The sequence below is a fragment of the Cucumis sativus genome, unplaced genomic scaffold, assembly GCF_000004075.3.
Source record: "Cucumis sativus cultivar 9930 unplaced genomic scaffold, Cucumber_9930_V3 scaffold114, whole genome shotgun sequence".
Taxonomy (NCBI): Eukaryota; Viridiplantae; Streptophyta; class Magnoliopsida; order Cucurbitales; family Cucurbitaceae; genus Cucumis; species Cucumis sativus.
Window position 1 is genome coordinate 25,224 of NW_022279520.1, and position 5,329 is coordinate 30,552.

Below are 5,329 nucleotides of genomic sequence, written 5' to 3' on the forward strand. Positions count from 1 at the left end.
ATACAATCACAAATCCGAGCTCCGTTCTCATGGGTTAGGCATACATGCTTTTTTATGCTAAAAATCGAAGTAGACATGGTACTTATTCTAAGCATAGAGCATTGCAAAAGTTTCTAAATTTTGACATTTTTAGCAAAATTTGCAAAATGAAAATTTCCCAAAGGACATGGAATGTGCAAGGCTACAACCCCACCCCCCACTTAAAAATTTGCATTGTCCTCAAAGCATTTTAAGCAAGATTCTACGGATGGAAAGAAAAAAAGAAAAAGGAGAACAGAAGACCTCCCCTTGTAACCTAGTTTCTTCATGGAAGCTTGCTTGCAAAGATCCCAAGTTTGGTTATATTTCATTTTCCTTTATTCCTACAAAAAGAAAACAAGAATTTCCATCGAATTTTATTAAAAAGGTTAAACTAAAAATTTTAGTAAAATGTGCAGAATTGTTTAAGCTCGGTTGCATTTTCTAAGCATCACTTGAATTATTAAAACGACCTAACAAATATTCAATACAAGTTCGTAATTCATAACCTACCAAAAAGTTCAAAAAGATTGTTGTAGGTGTTCCACCAAACCTTTTGTAAATTACATACATCAATAAACTTACTTCTTATGGGGGGGGGGGAAGAAACTATGTTTTAGGGACAGATGGCTCTAAAGCACACAAACACTCTCCATCTCACTCTCTATCTGCCCTGTATCTAATTTAATCCAGCATTCATTTGGGGTATTGTAGGTTCATATTAAAAAATAGTCATTCATGTCGTGATGCAAAGGCCCTTTTTATGTATCTAGAACTAAAATCACGAAAATCATCGTGGACATGCAGCACAACAAACTGAATATCCATGGGAAGCCTTTGCTAACAAAATGGTTGACAATAATTACTCAGACAAGAGAGGATGACTATAATTAATTGACAGAAGTACAAATCAATATAGGTGCACAACCACCAAGCCCCCAACAAAAGGAACAATAAACTTCAATAACAAAAGAAAGGTAGTATCAAGACTATCCTTACCTTGTTATCGAAGAAGATACCTTGGCTCTGGTAAGCCCGATGCTCTGCCTTACAACATTCAATTACCTCAGTACTGTAGTGTTTCTTCAAAGTTTGGGAATCTACCTAAAACATAAAAATATATATTACAACTTGAAAACCTCCATGTCAGAAACTTTACTTTAATTATCAAACCAGATGCTATGCAAGAATTAGTTAGCAGAAACACAACATAAATAGTAATGATATTCTTTGGGGAGGGGATAAAAGCATCTTTCATCTTAGAAATAAGCTTAGCAGTTAGCACTAACCTTTATATAAGAAGTTAACACCGGTTTGATTACTTCATAAACTTCAGCTACGAAATCTGGTAAAGAGAAAGACCTAATCCATAATGTTAAAGAGGAAAAGACCAAGTCAGATTCTTTTATTCAAACAGGTTAGTATCACATCTCCAAAGGAAAAAACTTACGGACCTCTACGACGAATTTCCTTGAATGATGTAGCAGCACCTTGTTCTTGAAACACAGTTTCATTTATGCTGTGAAAAATAAGATTGATAAATAAAACTTTCGGCTACAATTAGCCACATAAACATAAAGTTGTGACAGGAAAACAAAAGCTAACAGATAATTAACTATACAGTTTGTAGGCAAAATACCAAATAGCCCATAATCAAGATCACAACTGAAGCAAACAATAATGTGTAGTTTATCATTTCCAACCAAATAAGGTCAAATGGCCAAATAATATGTCCTTTCACATAAATATTTACTCCTGAATTTTTTGAAGGATAATGTTATCGCTTCTCTCCTACGTTTCACAAAAGTTCTTTTACATATTATATTTTTTTTACATATTCCTATTGAAGAGTCTCATTTGAGCATTTTATGGTCAATTTGACTTGAAAGAAACGGCAGAACTTTCAATAAGAAAGAAGCAAGATGCCCAGTTTTTTTTAACTGCTGTTTTTCACTTCTTTTTTTTTCTTTAACTTGCTGTAAATTGGAGATGTTTTCCATAACTACTGTGGCTTATAATATGTCCTTTCACATAAATATTTACTACTCCTGAATTTTTTGAAGGATAATGTTATCGCTTCTCTCCCACGTTTCACAAAAATTCTTTTACATATTATATTTTTTTTTACATATTCCTATTGAAAAATCTCATTTGAGCATTTTATGGTCAATTTGACTTGAAAGAAACGGCAGAACTTTCAATAAGAAAGAAGCAAGATGCCCAGTTTTTTTTAACTGCTGTTTTTCTCTTCTTCTTTTTTCTTTAACTTGCTGTAAATTGGAGATTTTTTCCATAACTACTGTGGCTTATGTAATTTACCTTCTCCCTAAATGCAACCATAAATCAAACAAACTAGATGAATAAATTTACACCACAGAAATCCATCCTATGAAGACTACAGCGGAGAAAGATGCGATAAGGATAAAGCATAGGAAGAGCAAATACCCCATGGGAAGTAAACTGATAGAAAATACTTTGTCTTGAGAGTAATATATCCCGAACCAATTTTCTGCCAGCCATTAAGATTTACCCACTGCAACTCTGCACACAAATATTTTCTTATAAACAATAATTAACACAATCTAATTGGTATCTTATGGATATAAAAGACAGCATGGATCCATATTGGAAGGATTTCAAATTAGTCTACGAACAAAGAATTTGGAAGGATTTGTGATCAACTAAGGAGCTCTCGACTTTCTCAGCTGGAATTTACCTTCCTTGGGTACTTATCGACCAGAGACTGGAAGTAGTTGTGCTCTTCGTCCATAGTAGTCATCCAACCAGCAAGGGAAAGACCACGACGTGCAGTGGAATAGGAAAAAGAGCGTTGAGCACAGCTTTCGTGTCACCAGCAATCGTTTTTCCTTTATTGGTAGACCGAAAAGGCTTTGTCAAGCAGGCAGGCATGATTGTCACTCGATCGACAGTTGAGAAATCCGGCGCTGTTAGGGGTAGGAGAAGAAGATGGCCGTGAATCGGCGATTTTGAGGAAGACGAAGAAGATGAGAGAAGGGGAGAGGACGAGAAAGCAGAGAGAGAAAGATAGCCGTTAGAGAAGAAGTAGGGGAAGAACTTTGAAACGTGAGTGAGAGAGAAGGGGAGATGAGGGATTAAAATATATTTGAATTATTTGTGATAAAACCCATTTAAAATCCAAAACAATTTCTTTATAACTAAAACAAATATTTTGTTTTTAAAATTTAGACTAAAAAATCAAATTTTACTGCAAAAATTGAGATAAAATTTTCAGTAACGATAAAGCAAAAAATATATATTTTGTTTTTCAAATAATTATAATCCAAAATTTTCAAGAAATGTGAAATTTCATTTAATAAGATAAAAAAATTGTGAACATTAGTTTCCAACTTTGGCAATGGATGAAAGTATTAGAAATTGAAAATAATTGTTAGACATGCATGTTAGCCGTCACCACAAACCAATCCAATTTTTCATTCAAAAATGTTGAATTTATAATTAATGGTTCTCGAAACATTCATACAATTTTTTTTTTAATTTAACTTACTTAATTTGAGTTTTCTTACGATGTTCATGTCGATATTATACGAAAAATTGTCTTAAATGATAAAATTGCTGAAGATATTCACAAATATAACAAAGTTTTACCGTCGGTTAGTTAGTGATAGAACATGTACTAATGGTCTATCAATTATCCTCTATGGTTTTAGTTTAGTGGTTATTTATCAAGCTCTTAATAAACTAAATAGTGATTTAACAAATATAATGTAAAAGAATATTCCAAGAATAACCTTGGAGTATCACTTGAATTTTCAAAACGACCTAACACGACTAAACTATAAGCTCATAACTCATAACCTATAAAAAAAAGTACAGATAAAACAAAAAAAAAACTATTTAAATCTTGAAAAATGAAATATGAGAAAAAAAATGAAAAGAGAAGAAATAAATTTTAAAGTATATGTAAATTTTAGATATCAAGTAAAAAAGAAAATATGTAAGTTGAATTTTAATCGGTAAGAATATGGATGTCTAGAAACAAATTTTTAATTTTTTAAAAGTTGATTTATAATCATTTGATTTCTTTAAATTCAACGACATAAACATAAAATGATTTGATTTTGAATTTATCACACCTTACAAATATTTTTCAAATTTCAAATCAAGAGATACTAAGTTTGTTGACCTTACCCACTTGATTGCCATTTTGGGACTTGTTTAAGACTAAGTTTGTTTCACTTGCATACTTGGTTGTCATTTTAGGTCTCAAAGTGCATTTTTCATGCATTTTGAACTTTTTTTTTTTAATGGGCTTTATCAAAAATAATTCAAATGGAACTGGCAGATGGCTGAGGGCCTTCGTGAAACGTGGGAGAGAAGCGATAAGAATATGGATGTCTTAATGGTCATAGAAATTTATTATGCTTGGTTTTTGTTTGAAAAATTTTCTATTATTTACTTTATTGAACACACACGAGCACCCGTACATCTGGATTTGTAAAAATATGTATCATTATAAGGTTTCCATCCATCTTTCTTAACACAGTCTTTTTTCCATTTTTTCCCTTCTAATATTTTTATTTGATATATAATGTGCATAGAAGAGAAAGTAGTTAATGTGTTTTACATTGTTGTGTTGTGCAAAGTTGGTGCAGTTGGTTCAAATATTTAAGATTTGGTGAAGCACTTGGAATAGTCTAAGTTCAAACTTTTAATCGGTAGGATAATTTACTTTATAAGAATCACACATTTACCTTTTTTTTTTTTTTTTTTGAAATAGGAAAGGAGCCTCTTCATGAAGCTGAAAATGAGTAGACAAGACAAAAGATAATACAAAGAAGCCCTAGGATCAGCTAGTGCACTCGGACATCTCATCTAGGTTGACACCCACTTAGCGTTCTCACCATATCGAGACTTAAACCAAAAGACTAAACCAACGACAAGGTTTAGAATAGATCATACAACTGTGACCACAATAACTATACAACATAGATTTAAGACCACTAGAAATCCAAAAGAAATAAAATAAGAGTACAGTAGTGGACTAAGAATTAAAAATGAAAGTCGGCCAGTTATGACTTATATCTTGTATGGAGAAATCTTTGAAGTCTTTTGAAAGAGAGCATCAAGTAGAAGCATTGATTCTAGCCATTTCGACTCGAGTTGTCCAAGAGGAAGCTTTATTTTGAAATGTTAGTTGATTATGTTCAAACCAAATTTATGGTAAAATGGCCTTTACTGCATTTAACCAAATCAATCTTGGTTTCTTCTTGAGAATGGGACATGAAATAAGCTGGACCGCGTTCTCCTAAATCTATAGTCGAAAACCCAA

At 32.3% G+C, this 5,329-nt stretch overlaps 1 long non-coding RNA gene across 2 annotated transcripts; it reads right to left on the reverse strand.

Annotated features, from left to right (window-relative positions):
• Positions 1 to 308: 308 nt before the first annotated feature.
• On the reverse strand, positions 309 to 3,095 carry LOC116405518. 2 transcript variants are annotated; one of them, XR_004218652.1, is made up of 6 exons: positions 2,735 to 3,095; positions 2,464 to 2,559; positions 1,473 to 1,537; positions 1,308 to 1,380; positions 1,018 to 1,122; positions 309 to 362 (listed from the first exon to the last, which is right to left on the reverse strand). It is a non-coding gene; the product is annotated as an uncharacterized LOC116405518 (long non-coding RNA). The 2 variants fall into 2 exon arrangements; XR_004218651.1 differs by lacking the exon at positions 309 to 362 and having other exon boundaries at positions 1,017 to 1,122; positions 2,735 to 3,092.
• Positions 3,096 to 5,329: the final 2,234 nt, after the last annotated feature.